This window comes from Numida meleagris, chromosome Z (genome assembly GCF_002078875.1).
Source record: "Numida meleagris isolate 19003 breed g44 Domestic line chromosome Z, NumMel1.0, whole genome shotgun sequence".
Taxonomy (NCBI): domain Eukaryota; kingdom Metazoa; phylum Chordata; class Aves; order Galliformes; family Numididae; genus Numida; species Numida meleagris.
In genome coordinates, this window is record NC_034438.1 from 22,247,922 (window position 1) to 22,265,922 (window position 18,001).

Sequence of the window (18,001 nt, forward strand, 5' to 3'; positions counted from 1 at the left end):
CGTTTCCTTGAAAGGTTGAAATGATTCTTGACCAGATATTCATTAATGAAAGGGTTTTTTTAATTGACATAGTTTTTTTTCTAGTGCTAAAGAAAACCACTTCATGATTAATTCAGTATCCTGATATTTGAAGAGCACTGATGCTGTGGTACTATATAGCTATCACAGAAAATTACTGCTTCAGGACAGATGGTGCAGTGGTGTTGATGAGTAACAATTAAGCCCAATCATTGAGGGCTCTTCTGCTCATTGAAGACATACACTGAAGACGTGTTCACAGACTTTTTAGAGAACCTTTTTCATATGTAGAGGAATTAATTAAAGGGGTTGTAGCTGAATTATGACTTTTGGTTCTCTTTCATAAGTGTTAATTTTTTTTTTAACTGCCTATCTTTATCCTAGAGTTACATAGTATTTGTAGTCACTGAAGACTATAAATTTGAGGGCCGTATGCATTATGTCTGACCATGAAGTTTCTAATTTTGATCAACCAGATTAATCAAATCTTTAAAACTTTGTACCAAAGGAACTCCACAAAGTCATTCCCAGCGCCATTCCCCAGTGGAGCAAATGAGTTGTTATTTTAGCACAGTAAAAGTTCAGTAATCTGAAAGGATGATTTAATAAAAAAGGGCATTTTGTACTTTTTCAGTAGAAGAAGAAGAGAATGATGACTGAGTGTACTATTACACTGATAGCAGCAATTCATTACAGATTTGAAATACAATAAAACCCATCAGACTTTTAGAGTAATGAGTGACAAGCACCTCTGTACCAGATGGAAGCTAGCTGCTCATAGGTCTGACTTCAGTGCGGCAGAAATACGGATCTTCATATACCTTCTTTAACACACCTCACAGTTTCTGTCCTCAAACCAAATACAGAGGACCATCAGCTGGCCCCATTTTCAGCCTGCGGTAAGATTCCCTCCACAGACTGAATGTTGTGGCCGTCTGGAGTTCTCCATAGCAGAGGCTTTGTGGAAGCACTGAGGAGTCAATGTACTCAGGTGCTGCAACAACTGCAAGTGACGCTGAGAGCAATGGTGGAGCTGACCAAAACCCCAGGAGGGTAATCACAGCCCACTGCTTTCACCAGGATGTGCAAAAAGGCAGGTGACTGAGGCAGCCAAGGCCTGGCCTCAGCATTTGTATCCAGAACGCACAGAGACAAGAGTCACTGAACTTGGCTGTGGGGGTAGGCCTGAAATCCGGCCCCAGCATATGGGCTGAGTACTGGAGTCACAGACTCCGAAGATGACACAGCCAGACAAGCCAGATATTAAAGCACTGAAGACTGCAGTGGCAGCATGTTGAACAGTTGCACTTCAACAAATCTGCACCGGAAAGCAGGACCTGCTTGCACCCTGGGTCAAATGAGGGAGAGCAGGGCACTGCCAGCAGGTACCTGCACAGGGATGGGAGGAAGAGCAGGCCCTGGAAGAGAAGGGTGCTTCAGGGCAGCTGCCCAGCTCTGAAAGGAATGTCAGGTTGGACTGCAGGTTCTCTGCAACTAGTGCCCTTAATGAAAGAGGCAAGTTTGAAGTCAGAGGTTCCTCCATGCCATTGTTTTCTGATAACAGGACGAAATACTGCTGGAGAAAGCTGCGTGAATACAGAGCTGGGTGAAATATCTGTTCAGATATTTGCAGATAGAAGCAGAGTCACGGTTGCTTCAAAGATTATAGTGACAATTCATCACTGATTTTCTGATGAGCGTCTGTGGCCTACGACAGGGTCATGCTAACCCATTGCCCTCTTCTCCCAAGATAAAAGCACGTATGATACCAAGGGGGAGAGAAAGCATATGTTAAATAGCTAACTTGTGCCTTTCTATTATCCTCCTCCTTCCTACATAATAACCTCCTCTTCTCTATTTATATTCACATCTATATTTAATGCTCACTGAAGACTACAGACTTGTGTTTGATGTTCAGCTGAAGACATGATTCATCACAATCCTCATTTTTAGTAATGGAAAAAGGCTGTGGTAGAAAAAAACAGATGAGACTGATTTTCATCTTGGTAGCCGTGTAACCTTTTTGTGAACTTGGAAAGTCATACAAAGAATGGCAGCCTCAGCCTACCGAGGGTGATTCACAAAGTTTTCTGAATGCTGCATGACCTCCCCTAGCAGTATCTGATCTCTCCTTCTTTAAAGAATGGTTGTTAAAAGCAGACAGTAAATCACCCATTCCTTGACCTGCTATTTCTGTTGTTGTTTTTCACATGAGATGTAAAAGACATTCTATTTATTATAAGAAGTTTTTGTTTTTGTTTTTTTTTTAAACAGATGTTATCTGTAGACCAAAGAATGAAAACAAGGGGCATAGGTCAATTATTAACTTGTTTTTCATGCTCTGCCCTGCAGCCAGACCCACCAGTGTTATGACTCCCAACCAGCTGGTGGGAGGGCAGCGTGGCACTCCCTGCAAGGCTACCAAAAACAACCCTCCAAGAACAGCCTACTGCAGGGGCACTGAGTGTAAATAACCTCTAACACAGACCCACAACACAAAATAATCTAGTGCACTTTCTTGCGAGCAGCAGCCCATTTTTTGCCGTGGGATGCGTATGCTCAGACTCTCCTATGCATTCTTGCATCCTGTACCATGGAGCACTCAATGTTCTCAGGGTTAAAAGTATTCCTATGCACAGCAGCTAGCGGCTAGATATTATTCAGTCACAACTTTATAAATCTCTTTGCACAGAAAATGTATTTACCTCTGTCTTTTCCAAAATAGCCAATTTGCCTTAAAATAACTAGTATCAGTCTGTAAGAGATCAGACATAACTGGGTTGGATGACACTATAATTTAAGAATATAATTTAACGCTAACTTTTAATATCGAAGCAAAAGATTGAAATTCCACTAGAATATGTGAATTCATTAAACTGAAGTTATTTTCATCCTTCAGAATGTGTTCCTTTCAGAAGTAGGAAGTAGTACAAATGACCTCCAAATTCACAGTTGCTCCTAGGGCTATTACAATTTCATTTTAATGAAAAATCTTTGCATTTCTGGGTAAAAGACAAGAAAGCTTCCTTCATGTCTTTCATTCCTGCCTTCCCCAATGAGGTTCAGTCACAAGGGGTTACAGACAGCAACAATCTCAGGACCTCTTTCCAAACAGCATGCCATTCCCACTTCCTCTCTCTGCCTCCTAGCAGCCTGACATCTCTCCATCCCCTCATATCGCTGTCTGCATGCCTGGCTGGTTGGTCAGGGATGCGGCACCTGGGCAAGTAGCTGTGAGGCTCCAAAAGGACCTGTCAATGCAGGATGGGCCTGAAATAGCTGTGCTAGAAGTCAGGGAGGCCACATGAATGCAAGTGCCAGTCCTCTCTTCCTTCCACTAGCATGGGACCGCAGTTCCTCATGAGGGACAGCCTGGCCCACACACCTCAAAAAATCTTCACCTGGACTCAAGAAGAGACTGTAAACAGAAGGGCAGGAAGCACGTGCTGCTCTGTTTTCCCGCTATCCCCAGCCCTCCCTACATCCCTATTAAAAAGCACCGATTGAAACCCATTTACTTCCTTGTTATTTGTGCATTATTATTTTTCTTTAATTGCCCCTTTCTACATATACATGAGAATGATAGAATGAAGAACAATCCAACATTGCAGTTGAATTACAAAAGCATTGCACATGGCTGTCCTATTAACTTCATAGCAGTGATGTGTTATAAAATGCAAAGTGCAGAAAAGGGGGTAGTAATTTGTTTATAAATATGTTAATTAGGTAGAGCAAATGCCATATTGCCTGAGAAAACCAGTGACTGCAAAGTATGCCTTCTAGCATGGATTTCACAAGGCAAAATGTAGTTAATAAAACTACCTTTATGCTTTGTATTACAGCTTTTTAGCATAAATAGCTAATAACCAATTTACATTAATGGTATTGGCACAAACATAAATTAGGGTCTTTTTGTTTGTATAGCTGAAGTGCAATTCTATTGCCAGACAATTGTATTTGGCCATTTCATTAACTGGAGAGATCTAAGAAAGAGATACAGTCCCAGAGCCTGCCCAAGGAATATTAATATGGCAAAGAAATCACACTGCATACCTGGCTGCAAGCTGGGGCCTCAGACAGACATGTGCTCAGGACACCATAGCGTGTCTTCTGCCACCCATGTAGGCAGACACCACAGCTTCAACAGGCTGGTGGTGTCCCACGTCAGGCTAAAAACAGTGTTGTGTAGCTTTTCAAGATTTCAGTTGCATTTTTGTTCTGAATCACGGGCACCAAGGTATTGTGACTCCAGCTGTCACTCCACTAAAGAAAAGGAAAAAAAAAGCTGGAGAAGCATAAGCCAAACCTGGAGTCCAATCTGGAGTCATGGGGGCCTAGGTTTGGGCCAGTACTGCCTGGCTGGCTCAGACCACACTGTGGGCTTGGGTACCCACCTCAGCAGTGGGAGGACGATGAGGTGCGGTGAGGTCAGAAATGAGGCTGACATGGCAACATTAAAGAGTCCAGCTCTATCCCATTAACCCACAGTCTAGCATTCCTGAACTGATTTAGAGCAGCCTTCCCTTCACTATAGTAGAACCTTGCTCCTGCGTCTGGAAGAGGGGCTGTATATCTTCTCAGGTGAAGGAAGCGATGTGGAACCTCACAGGGTATTTACACCACAACTTCTCTGCATTCCCAGGATAATAGCTTTCCTGCTTGACACCTAGAAAAAGGGACTGTTGCAGCATAATGATTTTCTTTCAGGGTAGGTGGAATGTGCAGAAGGTGGTCTTTACAGCCCTCTAAATCAGTGTTTCTGTTAGCCAAAGATCAAATGTAAATGTTGGCAAATTACTGCAGCGCACACGAAAGCTGCATACTCTGGTCTGCTGTAGCAAGAGGTTTTCTGTTTCAGGCCTCATTCATCTGGGACCTTTCATATTCACATGGTCTTTCTTTAGTCATGCTATGTAAGCACCTACTGTACATACTGAAATCCAGTTTTCCCATATACTTGTGTGCTGCTGGAGGGACAATAAATCATGAATCTATTTCCAATTTCATTACCCTTTATATGATATTGATACAATAGCATCCTTTCCTTATATCTACTTGTTTCCAAGATAAAGACTAGGAGAAAAGCTTCTTCTCCTTGTAGAAATCAGCAGTTAGCTGTTTTGCTTTTCTTACATCAGTACAGAATGTGATAGACCTTTTCTACAGCAAGATTTTGTTAAAGGGACACGTGTACTGGTTCTCTGTTATTTCACTACACGGCATGGAATAAACCAGGCTGAATTTTGCTACCACTGACACCAGCAGAACATCTCCAGAAATCCACTGATGAACTGAGAATAAAATTTGTCCCTTTGAACATGATTGGTCATTTTAAAAAATCGTGATCTGAATATACATACATGTATATATTCATCTGTCACAACTCCCCCTCATCCTCATCATGTCATTTTAGCAGATCAATAGAATCTGAGCAGATTTCTGCCTTGTATATATCCTGCTTTGCTATAAACCAAGAATAATTTCATTAAGGTTCATTGAATTCTACTGGGGCAACGCAAGTGCAAATAAATTCACAATCTGGCTTCGTGACTTCTGCAGTCTCTGTCCACTAACAGCATGGAGTATAATGAACTAAGTAAATGTGGTAGGCAAGATACTGCATGCAGAATATCAGAAGTAGTTAACAACATCAAGATATGTGCTAAGAACAGCCAGGGCTTAAAAGTAGCAGAAGAGGAGATTCACTTATGTGAAGGGCTTGCACATGGAGACAGATACATCATATTAGGTCTGTGCTCCAAGCTGGTTCTGGTTCGGTAGTTACTTAAAGCAGTTACTGTCTAGTTGCAACAAGGTGGATTAAGTAAAAGTCTTCATAGCTTCACTTCCATTCCTAAGCAAATAGACCAAAATTCCAGTTGGCTTATGTGCCTCTCTTGCATATTATGAGCCATACAAATATCAAATTGAGCTAATTATGATTCATGTTAAACTTACACAGTCCGATTCAAATCCCATTAACTGAATACAAAGATTCCCGGGGGTTTCGTGAGGTTTGGATCAGATGTACAAGGACAAATGCCAAGTTTGTGGGGCCAAAATGAGCTGACTACACCACAGTAATTTCAGCATAACTCTATTAAAGTCAGTGGGACTACTCTGATTTATGAGAGCTGAACAGAGAGAATTTAACCATTAGTGGTCTGTATGAGAATACAGCAAGCTTCCCATTTTATAGCAGCTGTAAAAAATATTTTTTTGTTCCAAAAAAGCCCTAAATTTTTTTTAATTTCAGCTGTAGCTGTTACATATTCTCTTGATGGTTTAATGAGCTCGTCATACCTTCTAGTAAAAATATTTGTTATGATCTACAATGGGACAGGAAAGCTCTTAGTACAGTGTAGCCTTTGAGTCAAACAGGGCTCTTACTCACATTTCAGCAGTGTTCTGTTCTCACTTGACTTCAGTGACATTGCCTGAGAGGAAACGAGAAAAGGATTTGGTCAATTATATATGTATAATTTTTACAGAACCTGCTTGAAAGTGACAGAAGCAACCATTCATGAAGGCTAATGAGAAGGTTCTGAGGTACAGGAATAACAGTTTATGATTTCACAGTAAAGGCAAAGATGGATGTATTAGAAATGAGTGATCACAAGAGCCGTGTCCCAGTATGGCGCAACATATTTAGCAGTATGTGGCTACTAATGCTCCCACACGCCAGTATTCCTATATGAACAACATTACAAAGCTTTATCCTGCTACTGCAGCCCCAGCTCATGTTTAAATAGAAGGTAACACCTGCTAATTGGAAGCACCAAAAATGCTAGGTAAAAGGGTGCATGTGCTGGGTAGGGCTAATGGGGGCAGCTCAGGTAATAGAGAGCTGCCCAGTGCTCCCCTGCAGTCAGTGCCCACCTCCCAGCAGCAGGAGGAAGGAGAGGCGACACCAGACACTCTGTGGCAGGGATGTTGAGCCTGATGTTTTTCTGTCATGGAGAATAGCACTGTTTGCACAAAAAAGTACAACACATCCAGCCAGCCTTCCCAGAAAAGCCTACTAACAGATGAGGTTCAGAAAAGCTAGGCTGCTGAGTCAATGCTTCTTATGGGCCCTCTGAAGCTGTGAATGCCTCTTCTTAGGAAAAGAAGTGCATGTTCCATAAAACTACCTTAATCTACATTCCTTTTTAAAAAGGTGTTAAAAAAAAGTACCAAGGGACATATTTAATAGCTCAGATTTAGTCGGTCAGAATCAAGGGCAGGTACGGAGTAGCTATTAAAAAAGATCAATCAGCATGCACATCAAACCCAGCGGAGGTGGGTGAAATGATATATGGTGTAGTTCAGACTGACACATTTGCCTACAGTCACTGCATTTCCAGCACTATGTCCTAACTTAACTGCTTTTTCAAAGTGCACTAAAGAGGGAAGTGAGAGAGGAGCTATATAAAACCAAATTTTGCTCTATTCTATTTAAAAGTTAAAGGCGTCAGTAAAAGAGAATAAATATCACTCCTCAATTTATGCAGATGGGAAAATCCATCACAAAGTGATTGATAAGCCTCATTCCTGAGGCAGCATTTGGGGTGCCATGCTGCACACACTCCAGCGTGGTTGCTGGTCCCAAGCCTCTCTGTGCCTGCCAGCGCAGCCTGTGGAGCAGCAAGCCTGCCATGCTGTTTTCTTCAGGGAGCCGCAGTGTGCACTCCAATGCTCCTGCCCCATGGGCAGCCCCAACATCCCCCAAGCACAGGGCAGGGTCCTCATCTGCCCACCTGAGCCGGGTTGTTTGTGAAGCCGTGGGTCTTTTCACCCAGCTGGAGGCACTGGAGTGTTGGAGCAAGAGGGCAGTTCTTGGTTGCAGGTTTCACAGCACTGCAGCTCTGCTGTGTTGGGTGCCTGAGTATGTCACTCCACAGATCCCTTCTCCACGAGTCAGAAGCTCTGTGTCCCTTACAAGCTCAGAGGGAGGATAAGAACAAACAAATTGTCTGAGACATTTTTATTTGCCTGGAGACTTCCACAATGACCACATGCAATACCAGGTAGGGGGAAATATTAAGTGTCACTTAATATTATGTGTCACTGACACAGCCAAGCATACCTCACTGAGAGGACAGGACAGGAGCTGAACAGGAGGGAGAAGCTCCCTGCCTCCATCTTCATCTGCAGATGTCACCTTCATTCACCTCTGGATAGGTAGTGGTAAGATAGAGGTTATGAAAGTCTTCCCTGGCAAGGTCACTAGCCACACTGCACCGGTTGCAGAAAGCAAAATTAAGAACTGGAAGCTGGAAGATCTGCCTGCAGTAAGTGAAGATCAGGTTTGAGACCATCTGAAGAACCTGAAGGTGCACAAGACCATGGGACTTGACGAGATCCATTCACTGGTTCTGAGGGAACTGGCATATGATGTTGCCAGGCGTCTGTCCATCATATTTGAAAGGTCATAGCAGTCTGGTGAAGTTCCCACTGACTGGAAGAGTGAAAACACAAGTCCCATTTTCAGTAAGAGTAAAAAAGAAGATCCAGGGAACTACAGGCCAGTCAGTCTCACCTCTGAGCCTGGCAAGATCATGGAGCACATCCTCTTGGGGACCCCACTAAAGCACATGGAAAATAAAGATGAGGTGATTGGTGGAACCAACATGGCTTCACCAATCATGCCTGACAAACTTGGTGGCCTGAATTACAGCATCAGTGGGTAAAGGAAGAACTGGCATCATCAACCTGGGCTTGTGCAAAGCATTTGACACTGTTCTGCATGACATCCTGGTCTCCAAATTGGAGAAAAATGGATGTGATGGATGGACCACTTGCTGGATAAGGAATTGGCTGGATGGTCTCACTCAGAGCGTTGTGATCAATGGCTCAATGTCCAGGTGGAAACTGCTGCCGAGTGGCATTCCTTGGGGACCGATGCAGGGACCAATGCTATTTAGCATCTTTTTAGGTGAAATGGACAGTGGGATCGAGTGCAGCCTCAGCAAGTTTGCAGATGATACCAAGCTGAGCGGTGCAGTTGACTCCCTAGAGGAAAGGGATGCCACCCAGAGGGACCTGGACAGGTTTGAGGGTTGGGCCCACGCCAACCTCATGAAGTTCAACAAGGCCAAGCGCAAGGTCCTGAACCTGGGTTGGGGCAATCCTAAGCACAGATACAGGTTGGGTAGAGAATGGCTTGAGAGCAGCCCTGAGGAGAAGGATTTGGGAGTGTCAGTTGATGAAAGACTCAGCATGAGCTGGCAATGTGCGCTTGCAGCCCAGAAGGCCAACCGTATCCTGGATTGCCTTAATAGAAGTGTGGCCAGCAGGTCAAGGAAGGTGATTCTGCCCCTCTGCTCTGCTCTTGTGGAATCCCACCTGGAGTACTGCATCCAGTTCTGGAGGCCCCCACCACAAGAAGGACATGAAGCTGTTGGAGTGGGTCCAGAGTGGGGCCATGAAGGTGATTAGAGGGCTGGAACACCTCCCCTATGAGGACAGAGAGCTGGGGTTCTTCAGCCTGGAGAAGGGAAGGCTCCAGGAAGACCTTATGGAGGCCTTCCAGTGTCTGAAGAGGACCTATAGGAAAGCTGTGGAGAGACTTTTCGTAAGGGCAACATGAGGGGAAATGGTTTTAAACTGGAAGGAGGTAGATTCAGACTAGATGTTAGGAAGAAATTCTTTACTGTGAGGGTGGTGAGACACTGTAACAGGCTGCCCTTGTGAATGCGCTCTCTCTGGAAGCATTCAAGGCCAGGCTGGATGAGACTTTGAGCAACCTGGTTTAGTGGGTGGTGTCCCTGCCTCTAGCAGGGGGGTTGGAACTAGATGATCTTAAAGGTCTTTTCTAACCCAAACCATGCTATGTTTCTATGATTCTATGAAAGTCTGGTGAAGAGACAAGGTCAGATTATTGAATTGAATATCTGATTGCAACTCTATACATTCCATTCAAAAATCTGCAGGTAATGCATTTATATCAACTGAAAATGGTGTTGTAAACAATGATTTTTTTTGCAGTCTTGAAACCTATTTTCAAATTCCTTTATCAAAAGTGAAAGCATAGCTGCATATTCTTTGCCGTTCAAAGCTCTGTGTTTAGTCAGTGCATCAAAATACAAGCAGTTATGTGCCACCACTCAAGCCAGCACTGTACAGCACTGCCCTCCCCGCCCTGCTTTCAGTTCACACAGCATTAGTAGCACGCTGTCAGTTTGGCTGCTGCTGAGCGATGGGCACGTGCCTGGGGCCACTCCACAGGGATGGAGTGGGCCATGGTGCCACATGCATCATTCACATGCATCACATCTTCAGAGCTGGGCCTGGCAGGCAAACTTGTCCTCTCATCCAAGGGGTGTCCCAGAAAATTTTGGTAAGCTACATTTCCTAAAGCCAGCTCTGGACATCAGATAATTGCAACCACTCAAATCAGTGACAATTTCTGCTACTTCCTGGCAAGAGAGGGGTGAACAATCACATTTTTGTTCAAGGAGATGATGGAAGAGCAGCCAGCAAATGTGATGCAATGCACAGAAAACATGTCACATCTGTCTGCAAAGGCTCCAGTCAAAATGCACCAAAGCTCCTGTAGCTTCTTGCTGCTTCAAGCCACATTTCCTCATGAGGAGAAGCATAGTGAAAATGTAGATTTCCATCCATAGAAGCTCTGTTCATAAGCAGAGTTTCCAAAGACAAAAGTGCTCACACACTTCCAGCTGGCAGCACTGCCCAAGTGCTCTGCCAGGTCACAACAGTCTGATAAGGTGAATGCATTCATGTGTTATCTGTCTGTTGGTAAGACTGTCCCTCATCACTAATAAGTGTCTCTTTACAAAGCATTGGAGGAAAGACGGTATAATTGTTAGTGTATAAATTTCAGATTTAGGATTTCCTGGCCTGCAATACCTCTGTGATCTTCAGCAAACCACTTAATACCTTCCTGGCAATTCTTCATTCTTTAGAAAATGTATGGATAAAGATGCTTCCCTTTTCATGGCAGGTTGTGAGGATAAACACAGCTCAAATGCTGAAGTGTTGAGATACTGTGATAATGTATGTGTCATAAAAAGGAAATATCTTATGAATACATGGAATAAGACAAAAAGCAGGTTAGTCTTAAAGAAACAGCATATGTCAGTCTGGCAATGTACAGTCATACTTTTCTACAGCTTTCTCCTTTTCTGCCTTTAAGGACTAAAGCTATGGCTCACTAGCGTTCATCCACTTGTCATCAAAGCAACAGTCTCAAGTCAACAGTATAAAAAGCTTCACACAAGATCTTAACGGCGCACTACAAATTTGTGGTAAAGTCTCCCTGGCGTAGCCTGTTACACACAGGCCAAGGAGCATGGTGCACATTTGCAACACAGCTGGCTTCATGTCATGACCCGGAGGAAATCTCAAAGTCAGAAAGTTGCTTTTGTTGTGGAAAATAGGATTACCCTGAGTTTATCTTCTTACTGTGAAGGATGGGTCCAAAGTGCCCCTAGTTTTGGAGGAAGGTTTCAGGCTTGTTTTGAAAGACAAGCAGTGCTGGAAGGCCACAGTGTTCTAGGCAGAGTGAAAGATCCTCCAGTAAAATCAGTAGTTTGTCAAAAGCAACCTCGGGTACACTACCTTGGACCTTTGTGTCCAAAAATTCCCTCTGGGTTTAGTTCATGACTTATTTACCCAGGTAATGCTAAGCTCCTACAGTGCTGTAAGTAGTTAGCCCAGTACAGGATCTCCTTCTGTGACCAAAGAAGTCAGAATTTGACCTAAATGGAGCAAATCTGTATCATGAGAAACAAGAAACAGAAAAACACAGTGAAGAGAAGCATATTATTTTGACTACGCATAATCAGACATAAAGACCTACATTCAGATTGTTCCTGCAGCTTGATCAGGGCACAGACTAAATTTCTCTAAATACATTAACTCCATGTTATACGCTGACATAAAGCAACATTTTTGCTTGTCTTCTTCTTTTATCAGTAGATCCACCCAATATAGCAGAAAGTAACAGCAAAATAACACTTCAGGAAAAAAATGTTTTCTTCTGATTCTCTACTCTGCTCATAGCAAGATGAAGATAAACAGTCTCTTGGGAAGCAGATGAATTTGGAACATTTATTTTATTAAAAAGGAGAGACACTTAAAAACAGTGGAGCATCATTTTAAAATAGACTTACCCAGCCATTCTTCCCATATCCCTTAGGCTTTTATCATTGTGAAGCTATGAGCAAGGGGGAAGAATTCTGTCCTATGTAAGAAGGCCATGTCTCCTGCCCTCACGTCTAGCATTTCTATAAAACACAGCTGTGATTGCCTTTATACTTTTTCTCAGAGCAAAAGCTGAAAAATGAAAGCAAATGAGTCCTGTTCCTCATTCACATAATGGCCTGCTTAGTCTTTCTGGAATTTTAAGTGTTTTTCAAGAGGGTTCATGTTTACTTTCACTGCCTTTTCAGCATGCACATCTATCAAGAGCCCTGACTCAGTAAGACTCATTACTTCTCCCTAAAGATGTCTTTCTAGATGAGCATTCTGATCTTGTTTGTGTTTGTGATTGAAAGTGTAATGTCCCCAGCTGACAGTGTAAATCATTAGAGTTTAATTATCAAAACCGTTTTCTCCTCATAGTAATCTTTGGCTAAACAACTCAATCTGACAATTCAGGAAGGCTGGGATTTTTACAGACTGCTTGTACAAATTCACACAAAGTGGACAGTAGTGCACAAATGAGATTTTTACTTCAGGAGTCTTTGCAGGATCAGATCACATCCTTCATACTGCAACACGCACAAACTCAAGCACCCCTCCTTTCTCTTCAGATGTTTGTTCCAAAATGGGACTAATGAGATGTCATCCAAATTGATCCCCATGACAAAACTTCACCATGACTCCTCTCGACATCCATAGTGAGTATTGGGGTGGGTGCCCCCCATCCACATTTGAACTGATGATGATAAATCCAACATTGCAGGTATGTCATTCAAAAGGTAATTTGGCCCTTCAAGAAGGGCAGGCATTTGGAACTGTGACCTTGACAGCCTGAAATGCTGAATCTGTTCAGGAAGTCCAAGGGCAAAAACGTGTGCATTTTCTAGAACTGTAAGAATATTTACAGTTAATAGGCTGCATTAATGTCTGAAAGTTAAATTACAGTCTTTACACCATCTCTGCCTTTCCTCTGAAGAGTCAGCTCAATTTGTGCATGTATGGACAAGAGAGATTTTGAATTAATAAATGTGGTATTATGTCATGATCCTTTAAGCAACTGAGAGAAAGAAGTCTGATTTTTGTTTCAGTCCTAAGCATACTGACATCAGGGGCAAATTTGGAGCTCAATGCAGTGGAATCATGCAACCGATATTAAAGCCAATAGGAGCTACAAGAAAAGCAAAATGACATTCTATTCATTGGTCAAGAAATTAAATACAGATTGCAACTTATTCAAAGATTTCAAAGTCAATTACTTTTTGCACTGAAATCAGTGAGAAGGACTTTCCTTTTCAGTTCATCAGGCTTGCCGCCCACTGAGAAGAGTGACTTTATCTGGGATCTTCATCGCCTCTTGCTTTATGAGGTTGCTGGGTTTTGTTCTTTCTTTGTCTGATGACTGGTCTTAAAAATACAACATTCTTTTTTTATTTTTTCTTTTTAAAAGCCGCTTCCAATAACTGGCTAGAATTTTGAATAATGATTGGACTTTTCCTTTAAGACATTGCAAGTGTCACAACAAAGAACCATATTAGGTGGATGAAGCATCCAATGCACCCATCCCATTTCCCAGAAAGTCTGTCAGAACAGAACAGCAACTAGGGAGAGATCTGTGGGGTCATTCTGACTAGGATTAACATCTACCTATTGACCCCTCTATAAATACTTTGGCTTGGTCTTCATTTATTACAGTTTGGTTAAGGTAGGTATCGCTTGGCTGGTCTTGTTATTTCTCCACTGTTGGTAGCAGTACCTACAAAAGCATACAGTCACTTTTAAAACCACCACAGAAGATAGAGTAGACATACTGGAGGGATGTTAGGCTGATTTCTACATTCCATTCATTCAAAGATGTCATCTCTGTCTGCTTCTATGTACTGATGTACTGATCCCAAATTTTGTTTCAGTGGATCGTGTGTTAGCATTGTCATCTCATTGGAAGGTAAGGGGGCCCAGCAGAGGTGGTTGATATTCAAGCATCACTTCATCCAAGCTCAAGATCAGCGCATCTCTAAGAGTAAGAAATCAGGAAAAGGTGCCAGGAGACCTGCATGAATGAGTAAGGAGCTAGTGGAAAATCTCAGATGGAAAAAGGAAGTCTACAGAGCTTGGAAAGGGAGTCTAGCCTTTGGAAAGAATATAGGAACATTGTCAGGGCATGTGGAGATGCAACAAGGAAGGCTAAGGCCCTTGGAATTAAATATGGTAAGGGAGGTGAAGGACAAGAAAGGCTTCTTATAATTATGTCAGTAACAAAAGGAAGACTAGGGAAAGTGAGACCTGCTGCTGAATGAGATGTGTGCCCTAGTAGGGAGGACATTCTCAATAATAGTTGCAAAGTCATGGCAATCAGGTGAAGTCCCTGGTGAGTGGAAAAAAGGCAACATCACACCCATTTTTAAGAAAGGTAAAAAGGATGACCCTGGGAACCACCGATCTGTCAGTCTTACCTCTGTGCCAGGAAAGATCGTGGAGCAGATCCTCCTGGAAGCTATGCTAAGGAGCATGGAAGATGGGGAGGTAATACAGGAAAACCACCATGGCTTCACCAAGGGCAAATCCTGCTTGACCAGCCTAGTGACCTTTTATGATAGTGTCACTGTATCAACGGACAAAGGAAGAGCCACTGATGTCATCTATCTGCACTTCAGTAAGGTCTTTGACATGGTGCCCCACAGCATCCTTCTCTCCAAATTAGAAAGATATGGATTTGATGGGTGGACTGTTCAATGAACAAAGAACTGGCTACAAGATCGAGTCCTGAGAGTTCTGGTCAAAGGCTCAATGTCTGGATGGAGATCAGTGATGAGTGGTGTCCCCCAGGGATCAGTGCTGGGACAGATACTCTTTAATATCTTCATCAATGACATTGACAGTGAGGTCGACTGCACCCTCAGCAAGTTTGGGGATAACACTAAGCTGTGGGGTGCAGCAGGTACAAGGGATGGGATGCCATCCAGAGAGACCTAGACAGGCTTGAGTAGTGGTCCCAGGTGAAGCTCATGAGGTTCAACAAATCCAAATGCAAGAATTTGCATCTGGGTTGAGGCAACCCTCACTACCAATACAGGCTTGGAGATTAAAGGATTGGGCACTGCCCTGCCAAAGAAGACCTGAGGGTACTGGTGGACAGGAAGCTGGACACAAGCCAGCAATGTGCCATTGCAGCCCAGAAAGCCAACCGGATCCTGGGCTGCATCAAAACAAGTGTGGCCAGCAGGGCGAGGGAGGTGATTCTGCCGCTCTGCTCTGTGCTGCTGAGGCCTCACCTGGAGTACTGCATCCACATATGGAATCCTCAGAGGATTGTGATCAGCGATGCAGTATCTGTTTGGAGGCCTATAGCTAATGGTGTTCCAGTCAGTACTGCGTCTGGTCTTATTCAATATCATTATCAATTACCTGGATGAAGGCATAGGGTGCACCTTCAGCGAGTTTGCTGCCAATACAAAACTGGGAGGAGTGGCTGGCACACCAGAAGGCTGTGCTGCTATCCAGTGAAACCTGAACAGGCTGGAGAGTAGGGCAGAAAGGAACCTTATGAGATTCAACAAAGGCAAGTGTAAAGTCCTACACACGGGGATGAATAACTGCATGCACTAGTACAGATTAGGGGGTGATATGATGGAAAGGAGCTCTGCAGAGAAGGATGTGAGTGTACTGGTGAACCGCAGGTTGATCATGGTCCAGCACTGTAGCCTTGTGGCCCAGAAGGCTAATGGTATCTTGGGGTGCATTAAAAAGAGTGTGGTGAGCAGGTCAAGGGAGGTGATCCTCCCCCTCTACTCTGCCCTGGTGAGGCCACATCTGGAGTACTGTGTCCAGATTTTGGCAACCCAAATCAAGAAAGACAGGGAACTACTGGAGAGAGTCCAGCAGAGGGCTACAAAGATGATGAGGGGCCTAGAGCATCTCCCTTCTGTAAAAGGCTGAGAGGCCTGGAACTGTTCAGCCTGGAGAAGATTGAGAGAGGATCTTATCAGACCTTCTAAATCTCTACAGGGCATGTGTCAAGTGGGTGGAGCCAGGCTCTTATCAGTGGTGCCCAACAACAGAACAAGGGACAATAGGCACAAATTGGAACACAGGAAGTTCCATATGAACATGAGGAGAACAGAGCACTGGAACAAGCTGCCCAGAGAGGTTGTGGAGTCTCCATCTCTGGAGATATTCAAAACCTGCCTGGACACTTTCCTGTGCAACGTATTCTAGAGAACCTACTTTAGCATAGCAATTGGACTAGATGATCTCTAGAGGTACTTTCCAACCCTTGCAATTCTATGGTTCTGTGATCTCCAAGATCTAGGCTGCTTCCCAGCCTGACAGATTTCAACCATTCTTAAACCTATGTGTTCACACTAGCACATTGTCTCTTCTCTTTATTTTCCATACAGTGTTTGATTTTTTGATTCCCTGGATGATCCAGGGCTGCTATAAAATTAAAATGTCCTCCTAGCTTATGTAGAGCTTCGCTGGCTCAGGCAAGCTGAGGATCTGGCAGCTGAATCACAAGAACCCAGTGTCATACATTATTTAATAATCACGATAGCATTTTGGCATTAAGTAGCCACAGCTACTTCCCATGCCCTTTAGTTACCATGTTCCCTGTGGTCTTTGCTCCATGACCTACCTGGTCTGCATGCAGCAGATGGTGAGCGATACACCAACACACTTAAGGACTGATTTCGTCCCATAGTAATCTGCTCCTGGGGCTTGTGCTTTTGAGGACAGATGTTTGCAATGCGGTGGGGATGCGTATGGTGGCAGGGCACTCCAGCAAAGGCAGCAGTTTTCCAAGAGTACCCTCCATTCTCTGCTGGGTAAGGAAGAGCCGGGGAGGTTCCACCTTCTCACTCTTTGATGTTTCACTTCTTCCCAAAGTAAAAGTTAGTTAAAAAAAGCTAATGTCAGCACAGCCCCATCACTCAAACCACACATTTTAAGCATACTGGGGTGCTCCATGCTCCTGAGCACCATAGAGACAGGGCAGCCAAGGACACCAGGTCCAGATTCAGCAGCCTGGAAATGTGCGGATAACTCACCTTAACTGAATGAGAAGATTTAAACTATGACAAAGGCTCATTAAGAGGAATAAGTATTCTTTTTAAATGCTATTTGCAAGCACTATATATATGTGCATATATGTACATATATGTATTTATAGTATATGTAGGGTTTGCTATCACTTAAGTAAACTATTATTTGTATTTGTTAAGGGCTGTTCTCATGGATTGATTCTCATGGATGGATTTGTTACACTTGAATTACAGATTCAGGTTAAAGGGAAAAAAAATCAGATCTAAACTCTGAACAAAAAAGTATATTGTTTGGTCTAGGAGAGAAGGAGACGCACACATCTCTATTTTGGAGAAAGAACAAAGAGTGTGAAACTCCCCAGAGGAAAGGCGATAGGTTTATCACAGCTACCAAGGCTCTGCAAGTAACAACAGTGTCCACCACCCAAACAAACTGCCATAAAACGCTTTCCGATGACTGATGTTGTGATAAGAGGCAGTTTGTCATTCAGCAAACATACACACAGGATGCACTCTGAGTGCTGATACTGGTGTTTTTCTTCACTGCTCGATTGTACCATGTACAGTGCCCAACCCCGACCAATTCCCCCCCGCTCTGCCAGTAGCCATCACCTCAGGGAGGGTTCAACATGGCATCTTCTCAAGACATCAAAGGCAGCAAATTTTCATCCTCCAAATGAAATGCAGTTTTCCCAACAAAGCGGACCTTGTTGTGCCATGGCAAAAATGATGGCCATGTGTTCGTAGGGACCTGTCACCCCAGAGCTCCCGTTCCTCTCAGGAAGGAAGTGCTTCTT